The sequence below is a fragment of the Macaca mulatta genome, chromosome 6 (genome assembly GCF_049350105.2).
Source record: "Macaca mulatta isolate MMU2019108-1 chromosome 6, T2T-MMU8v2.0, whole genome shotgun sequence".
NCBI classification, from domain to species: domain Eukaryota; kingdom Metazoa; phylum Chordata; class Mammalia; order Primates; family Cercopithecidae; genus Macaca; species Macaca mulatta.
The window spans coordinates 120128179-120148420 of NC_133411.1; the positions used below are offsets into that span (position 1 = coordinate 120128179).

Consider the following 20242-nt stretch of genomic DNA (forward strand, 5'->3'; position numbering starts at 1 on the left):
ATTGTGGTTATCCAGGAATGCTAGTACTATATTTTCTTAAAATGTAAAATGTGCCTATTATTAATATTGACATCCAGTTAAAAGAACTGTCTAAACATTTTTGTTTAAACATTTTGTATGCAAGATATAACTGAAAGGTGGAATCAACTTATGAGATGGCTGTTTGCAAACTCTGGTCTAGATAGGCATGTATGTGAATCAACCACAAAGGAGATATTAGGTATAGGAGTGGAAAAAGCTAACTTCTTATGAGTCCAAGATGGAATAAAAAAGAATGTGATATGTGTGCCATACAAGATGGTGATTATGTTGAATTCATTAATGCCTAAAACCTTGTTCATCAGAAAAGTGGAGGAGGTGATGTAAACAAAAAGAGAAGCATACTCAACTCAGTGAATCTGATACTGCTAGGTAGAAAAGGGAGGACAAAGGTAGATAAGACCAGAAGAAAGATGAGCAAGATGGCACATGGTCTCACATGACATGCCGAGGAAACTGAATTTTTCTCATCATCATGGGGATAGTGAGCATAGGGGAGGGTCATGGTCAGATTTCCATTCTAGAAGGATTGTTCCAATAGTAGAAAGGAGGAAGACTAAAGGGGAGTAAGGCTAGAGGCCTGGAGCCTATTTAAAAGGCTATGGAGTAGAAACAGGAATGATAGAAACTGAAATTAATTTGTAACTTAGCGTTAATGTGTAATACTATTCATATATAATATTGCCTTTTTTTGTTGTTTGTTTGTTTTTGAGATGGAGTTTTGCTCGTTGCCTAGGCTGGAGTGCAATGGCACGATCTCGGCTCACTACAACCTCTGCCTCCCTGGTTCAAGTTATTCTCCTGCCTCAGTCTCCCAAGTAGCTGGTATTACAGGCAAGCATCCATGCCCAGCTACTTTTGTATTTTTAGTAGAGGCGGAGTTTCATCATGTTGGTCAGACTGGTCTCGAACTCCTGACTTCAGGTGATCCACCCATCTCGGCCTCCCAAAGTGCTGGGATTACAGGCGTGAGCCACTGCACCCAGCAAATATTGCCATTTTTAATTGATATTAAAGTGCGTGGTCTTTCACATTTTAACATCTGTGCAATCAAGATGCATCCTGCAGCCATACTATGGGCTGTCATAGTTAAATTGGTTTTAGCTTTTCTCTTTTGTAGTGATCGTAGCATAATGTCATTTCCTAATACCAACATTGTCTGATTTCTGAAATGGAATAATCATGGACTCCTAACCACTAGACTGAATTGTAAAGAGGTGACATGAAATAAGCTCTAATAATTGATAATCCTACCTACACCCCTGGAAGTGAGCTTTTCAACATTTCTCTGCTTTGGTTACCAGGAACTCCTACTTCCTGGGTGTTCATGAGATTACAGGAGGCAAGTGTATATGTCAACAGGAGCTGGGAGGTGGTATAAATGTGTGAAGCTGCCGGCTCTCAAAAAAGTTGCCGCTCAGGTCTCACCAATGCTGCTGGACACAAAAAGGAGTTAGTGTTGCTGTATTCAAGAGAAGCTGGAAATCTGAATTTTGGTGAAATCTCCCAATTTTTAAATGTTGGCAAAACATTCAGCATTTTTAAAAAACCCTGTTCAGGCCAAACAAAACACTTCTATGTGCTAGATAAACTACCAACCTTGCCTCTGCTAAGCCTCTTGTTGAAGGAGTAATTTTAGTGACTTTTAATTCATACAGTTTCTTAATATTAAATGCTAAATATTACTCAATGTCACTGACAAGCCTAAGTCACAGCTGGGAGATGTGAAATCTCTTCCATGTCTGTATTAGCCATCTGGTATAGCTCTCAGCCACATGAATCCTTTAGAAACAGCAGTGGGTGTAGTCTCAAGGCCTGTGATCTAAAATGGGTAGTTATTTTGTCCTAAAATATGTATGATCATCTATTCAACAGGAAAAATTCTTGAGTGCAGTGTTTTGACATAATATAATTATATCTCATGCCTCAAAATCCTTTTCTTCTCCAGAAACAATAACAGATGCTGTTGATGTTTAAAAAGCTGCCTGGAACACCAAAGGGAAATTTCTTAATTCTGCCCTTAAATAGATTTATCATTTGTTAATCTCCTTCAGTCACAAGTTTTGTCAACATTTGCAATTTACTCTTAATAAATGCATAAAGAATAAACATATTATTTTCTCTTCTGTAACAATCATGTCTGAATCAAATTCAATAAGGTGATAAAAATTAAGACTATGAGGAAAGACTTCTGCTTGTGAGAATCAAAGGTACTACACTTGCCCTTCTTCTACAACCAACCCGGACTATAGTTATAAGACAGTTGTTTTCAGGCATTGAGAAATGGGCAACAAAGGGCTGTGATCATTGAGAGAAGGGAAACACAGGTGAGTACCATATTCACCTGGATTCTCTAACTGGGACAATGAATGATGAGATTTTTTGAGGCGAAGCAGAAACAACTGTGGAGAAGCTGAGAGGTAACAGAGATCTCTGAGGATAGGTAGGCATGTACAACTGGAAGACATTAGATCTCTGGCTAGGCCAGGGTGTAGAAACATTGCTGAGCACCTCGGGTATTTGTTTGAGACCTCAAAACGATCACACTTAAATAGGAAGGATCACGTCCTAGAGAGCAAGGACCATGACACAGAATCAATATCAAAATTCAAACAGTTTTATCCTAATAAATAAAACCAAACTTGATAGGATCAAAAGGATTCATCAGCAATGTAACTGCCTGCTACTAAAAAAAAGGTCATCTCTGTTTAAAAGTAGATAATATAATCCAGACTCCTTAGTGTGTATCATTTAAAAATGTCTATCACACAATTTAAGAAATTACTAGACATTCAAAGAAGCAAGAAATTGTGACGTAGAATCAGGGTGGGGTGGGTGTAAGGGGAGTCAATAAAATAGACTTGGAAATAATTCAGATGTTGGGATTAGCAGATAAAGACTATAAAACAACTGTTGTAATTATTAATATATTCAAGAACGTGAAGCAAAATATGGGCATAATAAATAAACATAGAGAATATTTCAGCACAGAAATGGAAACGATGTAAAAGAGCCTAACGGGAATTTTAGAATTGAAAAGTACATTATGTGAAATTTACAATGAGTAAGCTTAAGAATGGATTAAGGGCTGCAGAAGAAATTGTCAGTGAACTTGAAGACAAATCAGTAGAAATTATCCAATCTGAAGCATAGGGAGAAAAGCCAGTTGGTAAAAAGGAACAGTCTTAACGACTTGTGGGAAAGTATCAAGAAGGCTATCATAGATGGAATATATGTCTCAGAGGGAGTGGGGAGAGATAAATGGGCAGAAATAAATGTTTACAGATATAATAGGAAAACATTTTCCAAAGTTGATAAAGAACATTACAGATTCAAGAAGCTTTTTGAATAACAAACATGGTAAACGCAAAGAGAACGAAAGGTAGGTATATCCTCAAAAGCCAGAAACCAAAGATAAAGAGAAAATCTTAAAAGGAACCGTGAAACAAAGATATGATATACAGACAGTCCTATACTTATGATTTTTTTACTTTATGATGGGTTTATCAGAGCAAAATCCTATAGCAAATTGATGATTTCTACTAAATGTGTATCATGTTTGCACTCTTGTAAAATCAAAAAAATCACAAGTCAAGGCACTTGTAAATTGAGGACCATTGGCTGTGTTGCCAGCATTAAATGCATTTTCCACTTATAATATTTTTGATATACAGTGGGTTTATTGGGACCCTATTATAAGTCAAGGAGCATCTGTATATAAGAGAACAGTGAATATGAATGATGACTAATTTCCCATTTGAAAAAAAAATGGAGACCAGAAGACAATGGAACAACACCTTCAAAGTTCCAGAGAAAAAAATAAAATAAAAACCTGTCTTCCCAGAATTGTATATCTCGTTAAAATATGTCTCAAAATGAGACTAAAATAGACATTTAAAAATAAATGAAAACTGAGAGAATCTATTGTCAGCACATAAACCACAAGTAATGCCAAACAAACTTTTTAATTTGAGGGAAAATAACACTAAATATAAGTTCAGATTTATAGAAGTCAATGAAGAGCATGGGAAATAGAATATAGGCAATATTAGAGACACATTTTTATTCTGCCCTTAGTATCTTTTAAGAAAATTGATCATTTAAAGCAAAATCAAGTCACTGCAGTAAAATATAGGATAATAACAGTCCAAAAGATAGGAAAGGAAGAGGAGGTGGTTAAATGGAATTACTGTTTTGAGACGTTTATATTTTACAGTGTAAACTGAGAAAAGTAAGATAAGATATATGCTAAAATCTTGAGGACAACCACTAACAAAATAATAAGATATCCCTTAAAGACCAAGAGAATCGATAAGGTAGAAGATTCAAAAATAATAAAATAATCCAAATGATAGCAGGAAAGTAGAACAAATGAAACCATTTTTTAAAATAATAAGGATGACTTAAACCTATTTATATCACAAATAATATTAAATATAAATGAACTAAATACTCCAAAGGCAGAAATTGATACATTGAAAGAAGTTTCAATATTATCTATAGGAGATGCACTTTAAATATAAAGACAAATAGAATGAAAATAAAAGGATATTAAAAGAAATATTCAAATTCTAAATATAAGAAAGTTGTTTTTTATATTTAACTGATGATAAAATAGTTCATGCTATTTTTAGTATGATGTAAAACAAACTTCAATTAAAAATGCATTGCCAGAAATGAAGGGGCATTTCATAATGATTTAACTAGTTTAATACATCAGAAAGTCATAATTCTAAATGTATGTGCAACTAGTAACAGATAAGGCAAAAATTGAAGGAGAAGAGAGAAATAGATTCACAAAGCTAGAGATTTTAGCACGTGAACAAGTGAACAAAAAATAAAGAATATACATGATTTGAATATTACCAATCACCTTGACTTAATTGACACTACAGAACATCATATTAAGTAACTGTAAAATATAATCCTTTTTGAGAACACATAAGCAGTTCTTCAAAATAGATCATGTATTGAAACATAATACACATCTCTAAAATTTCCCCCTTTATAGTTGGTATTTTTTTTTTCTTATCTTACTTTGAGTTCTGGGATTCATGTGCAGAACATGCAGGTTTGTTACACAGGTATGCATGTGCCATGGTGGTGTGCTACACCTATCAACCCGTCATCTAGGTTTTAAGCCCTGTGTGCATTAGATATTTGCCTAATGCTCTCCCTTCCCTTCCCCCAACCCCTGAGCAGGCCCTGGTGGTTGATGTTCCCCTCCCTGTGTCTTTGTGTTCTCATCATTCAACTCCCACTTATGAATAAGAACATGTGCTGTTCGGTTTTCTGTTCCTGTGTTAGTTTGCTGAGAATGATAGCTTCCAGCTTCATCCGTGTCCCTGCAAAGGACATGAACTCATCCTTTTTTTATTACTGTGTTGTATTCCGTGGTATATATGTGTGTGTGTGTGTGTGTGTGTGTGTGTGTGTGTGTGTGTGTGTGTGTGTATGCATGCCACATTTTCTTTATCCAGTCAAAGACTTGGTTCCAAGTCTTTGCTATTGTAAATAGTCCTGCAGTAAACATACATGTGCATGTGTCTTTATAGCAAAGTGATTTATAATCCTTTGGGTATAATACCCAGTAATAGGATTGCTGGGTCAAATGGTATTTCTGGTTCTAGATCCTTGAGGAATTGCCACACTATCTTCCACAATGGTTGAACTAATTTACACTCTCATCAACAGTGTAAAAGTGTTCCTATTTCTCCACAGCCTCGCAAGCATCTGTCTTTTTTATAATCGCCATTTTCCTGACTTTTTAATAATTACCATTCTAACTGGCATGAGATGGTGTCTCATTGTGGTTTTGATTTGCATTTCTCTAATGACCGGTGATGATGAGCTTTTTTTCCTGTTTCTTGGCCACATAAATGTCTTCTTTTGAGAAATATCCATTCATATCCTTTGCCCACTTTTTGATGGGGTTGTTTTATTTTCTTGTAAATTTGTTTAAGTTCCTTGTAGATTCTGTATATTAGACCTTTGTTAGATGGATAGATTGCAAAAATGTTCTCCCGTTCTGTAGATTGCCTGTTCACTCTGATGAGCGAACCACGGGATAAAGCCATGGGATAAAGAAAATAATTAAAGGAGATCTGGTAAATATTTTCAACTAAATGGTAATTCAAATACAACATATCAAAATTTGTGGGATACAGCTAAAGTAGTGTTTAAAGGAAAATTTTAGCATTGAGTGTTTTTTAAAAAGATTTACAATTAATGAACTACATTTCTACATTAAGAAGCCAAATAGATATAAAAGAAGAGAGATGCAATTCAATTTCAAAGGAAGTAGAAAAGAGGGAAAAAGATAACGTAGAAGTCAATAAAATTGAAAGCAAATAATGGGAAAAATTTAAAATGCTAAAGGTTGGCCCTTTGACATGATTAATGAAATTTACAAACCTCTAGCAAGACTGGTAAAGAAAACAAGCAAAAAAAACTGAAGTCCAATATTAGGAATAAAAAGGAATATCTCTATAAACCCTATGGATATTGAAAAGATATTATGAACAAATAACAATTTTGGGCTGATACATTCAACAAATTAAATGAAAAATTTTCTAAAATGATTCAACCTTCCAAAAGTGACATAAGAAATAAAAATATAAATAACCTTACATCTGTTAAGTAAATATATTTTCTATTAAATATATTTTGTTAAGTAAATATATTTTTAAGTAAATACATTTTCTATTAAAGTAAATATATTTTCTATTTGTTAAGAAAATCTGTTAAGTAAATATATTTTCTATTAAAAGTCTTCCTCAAAAGAAGACTCCAGAGCCCAGATATTTTCACTGGTGAATTCTACAAAAGCCTTAAGAAGTAAATAGTGCCAATATTGCACAGACTTTTGCAGAAAATTTTTTTAAAAAGTCCGATTTTTTTATGAGAACAGCATAACACTAATACCACATTATTTTATAAATATTTAAGAGAAAATAAAATTATAGATTTGTCCCTCATGATTTTAATTTTTCATGGGTGTAAAAGTCCTTTTATAATTATTAGCAAATAGAACCCAGAAATATAAATAATACATCATCAGCAAGTGGGGATTATCCCAAGGATAAGGTGAGCTTAACATTAGCTACTTGATTAGTGGAAGTAGCCACATTTAGATATTAATGAGAAAAAAACCATACAGTCATCTCAATAAAGGTAGATTAAGTATTTGACAACATTCACTGTCCATTCATAATTTAAAAAGAAAAATAAACCTCTCAGCAAAGTAAGAAAGAAAGGGAACTTTCTTAATTTGGCAAACCACATCTATGAAAAAACTATAGCTAATGTCATTTTTAGTGATGAAAAACTGAGTGCTTTTACCTTAAGATCAGGAATAAGGCAAGGATATCTGCTCCCACTCTTAAATAGAATATTATATTTGAGGTCCAAGCTAGTGCAGTCGGACAAGAAAAAGGCAAAATATGAAGCAAAACTATTTATTCAGATAAAAGCTATTTTTTTGGTAGAAATCCTCACGATTCTACCCCCCCGCCAAAAAAAAAAACAAACAAATAAAAAACTCTAGTAGACTAATAAGTTAATTTGGCAAGGTTGTAAGATAAATGTCACCATACAAAAATAAATTGTATTTATATATATTAGAAGCAAACACCCATAAAAGAAAATTCTAAAATATTATTACAATTACATCAGGAAATAAAAAGCAATGAACAGTAACTTTAACAAAAGACATAAAAGACATTTACTAGGAAAACTTCAAAATATTGCTGAGAAATCAGAGGAAACCTAAATGGAGTGATATACAATGTAAATGGATTGGAGGACTCAATATTAAGATGTCAGTTTTCTCCAAATTGATCTATAGATTCAATACAATCCTAATGAAAATCCTAGTAGGATCTTTGTTTTTCTGTTTTTTTTTTGTTGTTGTTGTTGTTGTTGTTGTTGGTAAACATCAATGAGTTGATTCTAAATGTTACAAGGAAAAGTAAAATAACCAGAATACCCCAAATTATAAGTAATCTAGAGATGATTTAAAGTATAAAGGGGAATGTGCATAGATTATATGCAAATACTATACCATTTTATGTAAGGGATTTGAGCATCCATGGAGTTTGGTGTCAATGGTGGATCTGGGAACACCAATCCCCCATAGATAACTGTACTGTAAAACTACAGAAATCAGAGTAGTGAGGCATTGGCATAACAATAGAAACAATAGAGCCCAGACACAGATCCATAGATCAATAGTCAGTGGATTTTTGGCAAAAGTACTGAGGCAGTGCAATGGGGAAAGAAAATCTTTTCAATTAAAGGTGCTGTAACAACTACATAAATACGTGGAAAAAATATACCTTGATACATGCCTTATACCACAAACAAAAAATAATTCAAGATATGTCATATACATAAATATAAAAGTTAAAACTAGAAAACTACTAGAAGAAAACTAGGATAATATCTTTATGACTTGAGGATGAGCAATGATTTCTTAGAACACAAAAAGCACTCACTATGAAAGAACTGTTAAATTAGATCTAAAAATTTAAAGATTATGATGATCAAAAGACACCATTAAGAACAATAACAGAGCAAACTATTGACTGGGAGAAATTTTACAATACACATTTATAACAAATAATCTTGTGTCTGGAATTTTTTAAAAACTCGTAAAAATAATAAAAACAAAGTCATATTTTTTTAAATGGGCAAAAGACCAAAATGCTTCACAAAAGAAGATGAATGAATTACATATAAGTCCCTGCAAAAGTACTCAACATCATTATTCATGGAAATGTAAATTAAAACCACAAGAGGACATCACCTCATACCCACTAAAATAGCAAAAACTAAAATAATTGACATTTCCAAATGTTGATGAAGATGTGGAGCAACTAGAACTCTCATACCCTGCTTGTGGGAATGAAAATGATACAACCACATTGAAAAACTATTTGACAGTTTTTCCAGAAGTTGAACATTGAGGCTTGAGTAAGATCATTTCTGTGGAACACCTGCCAGTCTATTCTTTTGCCTTTGTTAGTCCCTATCCACCTTGAAGACCCACTTAAATTCGCCCTCCTACAAGAGGGCTCCCCAGTTTTCTCCCTCCTTTTTAGTCCCCAATAGTAGGGGGACTACAGATCTCTGTTTGCCAAGGATAGTCCTGATTTATGTATATGGTTTTGACATAATCAATTAATCCTAATCTCAAAAACATACAGGCTTGACAATAAATTATAAATTTGTGCTACCCAGAGTTCCATGGTTTTGATCTTAGTATTTAACCTACTTAGAAAATTATATATTTATTTATAGGTTTTTTTCTTATTTTCATATTATGTTTTAAGTTCATTAGGGGCCAGAACCATCCTTATAATCCCATAAAGTGCCTAGCACAGTGCCTAATAAATTTTCATTTAATGAAATTTAACTCGATTTTAAAAACGAACAGTGATTTCTGCTGCTTTTAAATATATGACTAAATATTGCTCACACCCAGGCAATTTAAGCATCATTTTCTTACAATTCTTAATCTCAGCCTTGAGGACAGTGCTCGCTACAATGAAATAACTTTTCTAGTACTTCAAAATTAATTACATTGTATCCTTGATTCTATTTGAGAATGCAAGCATAAAGATGTAGGGTGAGATTTCTGTGAGCTGCTGGTCTAGTGCATTTTGGTGGTATGCCTGACTTCAGGGATTACAACATTGGTGCTTTTACTTCCCAATTAAAAAGATTTCCCATAGACAGCAGGAAAAATTGCAGGCTCATTAGAAAATTATAACTACATTGTGGAAAAACTTAGAGGAAAGAAGATTCATTAAATTTTGGCTTGAAGTAGTAAAAAACCGAAGTGTCCATTGAAGTCATACTGAACAAATAAAATGTGGTATATTTGTTGAGTGGCAGCAATTAAGAGGACTTACTAAGAACTATGTTAATCAGCAATAATAGATCTCAAGAACATCATGTTCAGTGAAAAAATGCCAATTGAGGACTAAGATATATGGTATAGTAACACTTCTATAAAATCTAAATAGTGTATAGAAACAGTGGTATATATTGCTTATGAATATTAATAAGCATAATTGAAGGTATGGAGATGGAATTGTGTAGATACACATTAAACATAGTAGATGGTAAACAGGACTGGGAATGGAGGATAAAAGTTGAAAAAAGAACAATAGCTGTCTTCATTCATGTATTACAACATTAAAGGGTTGATCAAAAATTCAGTTCTGTGTGCTGCATGCATGTGCACACACCCACTCACAGAAAATAAGGAAAATAAACTTTTCACAAGATGTTTGATTAGTTGATACTAATAGCTAACAATATGTTGCATAAAATATTTTGAAGAAAAGAAAACTGGTAAGAGTTATTAAGACCCTTTATTCCATAGTTTTATTGTTATTGATGTATCACTTTGTGATTGAGAACCAATACTTAAGCTATCTGATAATTTGAGGCTGTTTTTGCTTTACCTTGTCATAGCTAAAATTCAGGATTTGGATTCCAGAACTGCTTAAGCTTTTACTTTATCTTAAGGCAGGAGTTTTATTAAATGTCTGAAATAAGAGGAGCCATATTTAAGCCAATGCTTATGGAGATCCAAGCACTAGGGCCAAAGTCACAACTGGGTGCTGTTAGACAACAACTTAAGGAAATTGTTTAGCGGGCAAGCAAGGCTTTGAGAAACTGGAGCCACAAAGTAGAGAATATAAAAATTCATAGTTTGAGTTGATCAGAGTTGAAGAGTTAATAGTTGCCAATGTAAGGTCTTGAAAAAGGGTGTATAGGTCAGGAATGATACCTGTAAGACAGTGACTGTAGAATAAGCTGACATGAGGCTGAAACAACAAATGAGGACTCTATCTGGGAGACAGCCAGAAGAGTGGATGTAAGGCATCAAGTAGGAGGACATGAGAAGACTGAAGTGAGGTACTTACCCTTGCTCTCTGCAGGATTAAGCAAGTAAATGAACTCGATAAGAAAGAGTGCAGTTATGGACAGACTGATGCCAAGCTTATCAAAACCTTGGGCTTGGCCTTTTCTTAACATCTGGAGTTTAGTATCATTCCTTGACATGATATACTTGAGATTTGTTTTAGGAGTGTAATATTTAACTGATTTGGGAAACCTCCAGATCTAAATGGCAACTTTTAAATTCTAAAGGTTAGCCATTCTTCATGTTGTAGATTGAAAATGTCAAATCACTAATTAAATCAATTAAGTAGCTTTCCTCCTGTTCTTTGTTGATTTTAAGGTTCAGATTTTTTTCCCTCTTGGTGACCAAAGAACATCCTGAAGCATTCTAGTGTTGAAGAGCATTGATGAGTTGCAGGCTGACAGAGATAGAGACTGAAACAATGAAAAGCTGTCCCAAGAATGGGCCAAGATGTATGCTGATATTAAATGCTTGCAGATTTTGACTTTTTTAGGTTCCTGCTCTTTAATATGACACACTTTCACCACTAAGAAGAATCAATTTTGAGGATATAGCCAGTTTTCTTTAATAATTCATGTAACCTAAAAGTCAGTGAAAAGAAGAGCTTATTAAATAATAGCAAGCCAATCATGTAAGAGAAATATGATGGTATGTAGAGTTGCACACATTATATTTTCAACCTATGATTGACACTTCTTTTAAATCACAGCTTTGCTTTCAAACCTTTTTCCTAGTGAGCATTAAGAGGATCTTTCCAGTCAGCACATAAACTGAAAACAAAAACTTTAAAAATCAAATGCAAAAAACAAAAGAATAAAATTAAATCTATTGAAATGTTAAAAAATGATTAATATTTTGACATAACTACATTTTATAACCAAGCATCTTCAACATTAGAAAAAGATAACAAGATTTTTTGGTTTCATCTCAAGACACCTCCCATTAAAAAAAAAAAGAAACTCTTTAATAGCTTACATGACCTAATAAACTCAGCAAAGTCACTTTTACATTGCCATGAAGCATATCATTGCAGAGATCCACCTGAAGCCGAGAAACAGAGTAGTCAGCAGTACTTCCAGACTTCTATGTGATAAGAGATTCCATATCTGAAGTTTGCTTGCATTTGCAAAGAGCACATTGTAGACTTGTTGGCAAGGGAAATCACACTTTAATGCTTCCCTCAAATAATCACAAACATCCCACTATGTCCTCTTATAGAAGACACAATTTCTGATTTATAACCTCTCTTAATAGGATAATGCCCCTGATGCTAAATTGTCTGAACTTTGTGCAATCTCATCTTCATTCCTAAAAATATTAATGTGAACCCAGTCTTCATAATTCCATTTTGAATCAGATTTGATCTGTACTTGGCCCTTTGAATTCATTTGGGTATCTATTTCTCAGCTAGTGGGTTAACAGTTATGTCAACACTCCTGTGTTGTTTTTTGGAGGAAAAAATAAAATTAAACCAATTTATCTTTCTTTAAAGCAAGAAAGAAGAGAGGAAGAAAAAATGGTGAGATTATGGGAGAAAAAGAAAGGAAATAGTTATTCCATATGAATTAGGTGTGAGGAGCATGTTAAGGTCAACTGATAGATGAAGAACCCCTTTCTATACTACGTAGTCCTAAATGTGGTAGCAATGGGCTTTATACTTGAAACATACTCAGGAAAATAAATATTATATCTGGAGCTCCCCCCACACCCCCACATCCATAAGTTTGGCACACGGTGCCAGCTATCTTAATACCTTTACAGAACAATGTGTGGGGATATAATATATATTTTGTATTTGTATATATTTTGTATATTTGTACACATATTATAGTTTATACATAGTATTGCAGTTATAATGTACAAATACTGCATGTGATTTTACAAACAGCTTTGACAGGTCTCTCTTTGTGTAATGAAAAATATGGTGGTCTATGTTTTTAACTTTTTGCTTTTAAAATTTTCTTAAATAAACAACTAACCATATTAGACAAAACTAGAGCTCAAAAATAATTTTTGTAGAATTCCTGTTAAAGAAAACTAATGTAAAAGAAAGCAGTAGAAATCAGGCTCAGAGTATAAGTTTTATTTCTCATCAAATTCATGCATGGCAGAAAAAATTATAACTGGAATAATTTCTGTAATTCTTTGGTCTTTTTGCTAAAGAATATGTTATAAATGGATAGACATGAACAGTAAAGCTTTATTTTTATTTTTTTCAGTTGAATGACTCCATAAATATAATATCCTCTAATCTATAATCTCCTTGCTTCTTTTGAATCTCAAGCAGTTTTGTGGCGGTTCTCTCTTTATTCTATTTTGAAATGAACATGCAACACTGTACAAGATGTTCTTTCTGTATTAAAAGTTAACTGTTAATATGTTTTATGGCAAAATAGTTTTTATTTTTATATGAACATACTGAAAATGTGATTGCTTTCTAAGATTACATTTACATACTTAAGTCAACTATTTAATTTCAATTAATAATATAGGTTATGTTTTTGAGAAACTGTTGAATTGTTATTTCCACATATGTTTAGGCTGTTTTCTTCTTTTAGCTTACTCTTTCTTGCCTTTAAAAATTTGTTTCTAGTATACTTGTTTCCTGAAGTTGATCAGTCAAAATATTTGTTCACTGTTTCTTAAAAAGCTTTGCTATGACAATGATTTATGTATAGAAATTATTGATAGGTTAATTGAATGTGATGAGGAAATTAAGAAATGGATGCCATTTAATATTCTTTTATGTGAATTTTTGAGTAATATTAATTTTTTGATTTTATTTTCCATAAGAATGAAAATTAGATTTTTAGTTTTCTTCTGTTTGAAAATCTTTCTCATATTTTTTCTTTTTTTAAAATTTCACCAATTACTGTTAAATGAACATAGAATGGGTTGAATGCTATAAACTACATTTTGGTGATGTGGTTTTTAATATTTTTAAACAATATAGTTCTTTTAGAAAGTTTTTTTTACTGTATTTTCATTGAACCATAATTTCTATACAGTAAATTTTACCTATTTTATTGCAGTTTTACTTGTTTTGACAATCGTATATAGTTGTGTAAACACCGTAACAGTCAAGATATAAAATAGTTCTATCATGTGAAAAAAATTCCCCTCTACTACTTGGTAGTCAATCCCTCTCCAACCTGTGAGAATATTATAAATGAGATTCAACTAAGTTGTTTTGTGTACCCTCATTAATTCCTTTTTTATTTCTAGGTAGAATTTCACCATATGAATGTATCACAAATTGTTAATCCACTTCGCAGTTGAGGAATATTGAAATTGTTTCTAGCTTTTGGTGATTACTCATAAAGCTGCTGTGAAAATTCAGGTTCAAGTTTATGAGTGAACATTGTTTTGATCTTACTTGAGTAAATACCTAGAAGTGACATACATAAGTCATATGATACGCTTAACTTTATAAAACATTGTCAAGCTGTTTTTGAAAGTGGCTATACCATTTTGTATTCTTACCAGTGATGTGTGAGAGTTTCAATTGCTTTGCATCCTTGCCAGCCTTTTTTATTTTTATTTTTTAGGTCATTCAAATAAGTGTTGTTGAAGTCACAATAAAAATATAGAGACAAATCTCTAAATTTAATGTTTTATTTGAGAAGAAAGAATTGCAGTTTGGGGCATACATTCAGACTAGGTGGTCTTCAATATGTCAGAAGAACAACGAAGAGGTTGGAGGTTGTATAAAAAGGAGAAATGTTATATATTGCTTTTTGAGAAAGGTCATTGGCATTAGTAAGGTTCTGGGGAACTGGTAAGCTCTGATCAGTGAGTGACAGCAGTGGGCCACATTAGTACTAAAGTTGTAGTAGTTACAAAGAAGACTGGTCTCTAGTTACAACAGGCAGTTTCAGCAGCCAGACTTGTAAAGAATTACGTTTTTGGAGCAATGTTATGTGTCCCAAATACCTTGTCCTGCTGCTTCTAGACTGTTTTAGTTGGGTATGAAAAGGATAATCCAGTTTGTGTAACCAACTTTCACAGTGTGTAGTTGCATCTTCATGTAATTTTAGTTTCCATTTCCCTAATGACTAATGATGCCGAGGATCTTTCCATGTTCTTATTTGCCAGCCATACATTTTCTTTGGTGAAGTATATGGTCGAATCATTTTTCATTGGAAATAACAATGATATATTTTTATAGTGTAAATATGATGTTCTAAAATATGTATACATTGTGGAACGACTAAATCAAGCTAATTAACATATGAATTACCTCATTTTTAGTGGTGTAAATACTTAAGAACTACTCAGTAATTTTCAAGTATACAGTATATTATTATTAACTATATTATCAAGAGCTCTTGAATTTGTTCCTCCTGGTAATTAAACATTTGTATACTTTGACTAACATCATATCTCCCCAATCTCTCCACTCCAAGCCTCTGGTGGTTGTAGGTTGTCTGTTAACTCTGTTGATACTTTAGATACTTCATTTTGCTGTGCAGAAACTCTTTAGTTTAATTAGGTCCCATTTGTCAATTTTTGTTTTTGTTGCAACTTCTTTTGAGGACATAGGCAAATATTCTTTGCCAAGGCCAGTATCCAGAAAGATGGTTCCTTGATTTTCTTCTAGGATTCTTATAGCTTGAGGTCTTACATCTAAATCTTTAATCCATTTTGAGTTAACTTTTGTATATCACTATATAGTGAGGGTCCAGTTTCATTCTTCTCCATATAGCTAGCCAGCTATCCTAGTACCATTTATTGAATAAGTAGAACTTTTCCCATTGCTTGCTTTTGTCGAATTTGTTGAAGATCTGATGGCTGTAGGTGTGTGGCTTTATTTCTGGGTTCTATATTCTGTTCCATTGGTATATTGTGTCTGTTTTTATACCAGTACTATGCTGTTTTGGTTACTGTATCCTTGTAGCATATTTTGAAGTCCAGTAATGTAATGCCTCTGGCTTTGTTCTTTTTACTTTGGCTATTCAGGCTCTTTTTTGAATGCATATGAATTTTAGAATAGTTATTTTGTAATTCTGTGAAAAATGATGTTAGTAGTTTGATAGGAATAGTATTGACTCTAAGATTGCTTTAAGCCATATGCTTTGCCCATGTTTTAATAGAGTTATTTAGTTTCTTACTATTGAGGTGTTTGAGTTCCTTATATATTTTGAATATTAACCCCTTATCAGATGTATGGTTTAAACATATTTTCTCCCATTCTGTAGGTTGTCTCTTTATTCTATTGATTGTCTCCTTGGCTGTGCAGGAGCTTTTTAGTTTGATATAATTTCAGTTATCTATTTTTGCTTTTGTTAATTGTGCCTTTGAGGTCATATCCAAAAAATTATTTCCCAGACCAGTGTTATAGCACTTTCTTCCTATGTTTTCACGTAGTAGTTTTACAATTTCAGGTATTATATTTGTATTTACTTCATTTTGAGTTGATCTTTGTAAATAGTGTGAGATAAGCATCTTATTTCATTCTTTTGCATGTTGATGTCCAGTTTTCCTAGCACCATTTATTCATGAAAATATTCCTTCCACGTTACGTGTTCTTGGCATCTTTGTCAAAAACCAATTGGCCATAAATGTGTGGATTTATTTCAGGGATCTCTATTTGTTCCATTGCTCTATGTGTTTATTTTTATGCCAGTACCATGCCATTTTGATTACTATAGCTTTGTAGATTTTGAAATCAGGTAGTGTGAAGTTTCTGTCTTTGTTCTTTTTGCTTAAGATTACTTTGACTATTTGGGGTCGTTTGTGATTCCACAGGAATTTTGGAATTTTTTTTATTTGTGTGAACAATGTTATTGGAATTTTGATAGGGATTATATTGAATCTGTAGATTGCTTTGGGTAATATGGACATTTTAACAATATTGATTCTTTCAATTCATGAACACAGGATAACTTGTCATTTATTTGTGTCTTCTTCAATTTCTTTTATGAATGTTTATAGTTTTCAGTATACAGATCTTTCACTTCTTTGTTTAAATTTATTTCTAAGTATTTTATATCTCCATCTATTGTAAATGGAATTATTTTCTTGATTTCTTTTTTGGACAGCTTGTTATACGTAAATAGAAACTCAACTGATTTTTTAATGTTGATTTTGTATCCTGCAAATTTACTGAATTCATTTATTATTTCTAACTATATTTTGGTGAAGTTTTCAAGGGTTTTTGTGTATATAATCATATCACCTGAAAATAGGGACAGTTTAACTTACTCCTTTTTGATTCAGATTCCTTTTATTTCTTTGCCTTGCCTAATTGCTCTGGCTAGGGTTTCTATTGAGAGTGAAAATCCATGTTTTGTTCATGATTTTGGAGGAACAGCTTTCAACTTTTTACCATTGAGCATATTAGCTGCGGAATTGTCATATATGGCCTTTATTATATTGAGATACATTCTTTCTATATGTACTTTTTGAGAGATTTTTATCATTAATAGATGTTAAATTTTGTCAAATGCTTTTTCTACATCTATTGAGATGATCATGTGATTTGCCTTTCGTTTCGTTAGTGTGGTATATCATAATTAATGATTTGAATATGTTTACTTTTGCATCCCAAGGATAAATATCACTTGACCATGGTGAATGAGCCTTTCAATGTGCTGTTGAATTCAGTTTGCTAGTATTTTGTTGAGGATTTTTGTATCTATGTTCATCAGGGATATTTTCTTTTCTCATAGTGGTCTTGTCTTGCTTTGATATCAGGGTAATGGTGGCCTCATAAAATTTATTTGAAAGTATTCCCTCCTCTTCAGTTTTTGAAAGAGTTTGAGAAGGATTGGTATTAGGTTTTTAAATGTTTGGTAAAATTCAGCAGTGAAGCCTTTAGGGCCAGCCTTCTTTTTTTTCTTTTCTTTTCTTTTTTTGATGGGAAACTATTACGATTTCAATCTTTTTACTCATTATTGGTCTGTTCAGATTTTCTATTTCTTCATTATTCAGTCTTGGTAGGTTGTATGTATCTAGGAATTTATTCATTTCTTCTAGGTCATCCGATTTGTTGATGTATTCATTTGTTCATTCTAGTCTCTTAAGACCCTTTACATTTCTGTACTATCGGCTGTATGTGTTCCGATATTTTGCCCATTTTTAATGTGTTATTTTCTTACCGAGTTTTGAGAGTTTTTTATATATTCCAGATAGAAGTCCTTTTAAGATATGTGATTCATAAATATTTTCTCCCGCATTTTCAAAAAGCAGACACTCTTAAGTGAAGTTCAGTTTATTTACTTGTTCTTTCATTTATTGTATTTTTGGTTTTGTATCTAAGAAATCATTGCCTAACTAAAGATAACAATCCTTTTTTTCTGTTTTTTAAAAGAAATTTTATAGTTCCTGGTTTTGCATTTCCTGTGATCCATTTTGAGTAATTTTTTAAATATAAGATGTGAGGTATGGATAAATTTTGTTTTTATCTTTTTGCATATGGATATCTGGTCATTCAAGCACTAGTTTTTAGAAAAGCTATCTTTTTTTTGTCACCAAATTGCCTTTTTACCTTTGTCAGAAACTAATCCGTCATATATGTGTAGGACTATTTTTGTATCCTTTTTTTAAAAAAAGTAAAAATACAAATAAAATTACACTAGGAATACACAAGGAATTACATGAAGAATATGAGTATTTTATTGTAAAAATTATAAAAATATAGAAGTATATAACGATTAGAGTAAATGCTTTTATAGGCCTTACTGTGCCGAACATCACTCTAAATGCTTTAAATAGATTAACACATTTGCTCTACAACAATTCATGAGATAGGTAATGTTATTTTTTCCATTTTACAGATGGGAACACTGAGGGTACAAAGAGGTCATGTAACTTGCATGTGGTTATGTAGCTAGTAATTGTTGAGCTGTGTTCTTAATCACTTTATTATTTTCCTTCACCTCTACCCTAATCCAGTGCCTTATCTCAAATATGACAACTGTTCTTTATTTCATTTGCAACTTTATCTATCTATATAAAACACATGCAAAAGACATTGCATTTGTATTCATGTCTATTCTTTCTTCAATACCACTCTCTAGATTACTGTAGTTTTATAGTAAGACTGTAAATGAAGTGTGTGAGTCTTACAACTTTGAAGAGAATATGTATTCTGATGTTTAGGTGTAGAGTTTTTTTTCTAAATGTCACTTAGTATAATTTAGTTGGTAGGGCTGTTCTATTGTTCTGTAATCCTTGATGAGAGTTTGTCTGTTTTTCCTATCAAGTGCTGAGACAGTGTATTGAAGTTTCCAAGTGTATTTATGGATTTTTTTATTTCTCCTTTTAGTTTTATAAGATTTTCTTTCATGTATTTTGAAACCCTGTTGTTAGGTGTACACATATTTATATTTATTTTGTTTTGCATAGTTGACCCCTTCATAATTAATGTCCCCCTTTATCCTTTTGCTAAAATTTACTTAGTCTGATATTAATAAGCTTTCTTATGGTGGGTTTGTGTAGTATCTCTTTTGCCAGGTTTGCACCAACCTAATATATCATTTTATTTATTTTATTTTATTTATGCCTATATATTTTATTTTATTTTATTTATGCCTATATATTTAAAATGAGTTTCTTGTACACAGCATACAGTTTGGTCTTGATTTTTTTGATCCAATCTGCTCTTTAAGTTTTAATTAGCAGTTTATAAGGTTTACATTTAATGTAATTATATGATTAGAATAAAAACCACCACATTGTTAGCTGTTTTATTTTTTAAATCTATTATTTTGATTTTGCTCCTTTGCAATCCATTCTTGAATATTTCATTTTAGCTCCATTATTGAATTATTATTGATTTTTCTGTTAAAGAATTATTTTTGTCATTGCCCTAGGTTACATAATATGCGTCTTTAATCAGTCTATATTTAAATAATATTAGACTACCAGACACGTAGTATAAGGATTTAACAACAGTATTTCCCAATTTCTTCCTTCCATCATTTGTGCTGTTGTTGTCATACATTTTATTTTTACACATGCTAGAAAACAATGCATTTTTAACTTTTAAAAATTTTGATATTTTTGCCTTAGTTACCTTTTAAAACAATTTAAAATAAGGAAATCAATTTTATATTACTTTCATTTATTCTATTTCTTAAACGCTTTATTACTTTGTGTATATGTCATACCTTACCAAGGTTTTAAAAATAAATGTTAATATTTTTAACTATTTGCATTTATAACACACCAGTCTTTGACTTCTGTTGGCTCTGTTAAAAATTTGTCACCTTTAGATAGCTGGAAATGTGTTTTATTTTTATAATTCTTTGTGCTCACTTGGAA

The 20242-nt window shown here is 32.1% G+C and overlaps 1 protein-coding gene across 2 annotated transcripts in view; it reads left to right on the forward strand.

Moving 5' to 3' along the window:
• Positions 1 to 20242, forward strand: part of CAMK4 (calcium/calmodulin dependent protein kinase IV) — a 255035-nt gene that overhangs the window by 93927 nt on the left and 140866 nt on the right. The window lies entirely within an intron of this gene.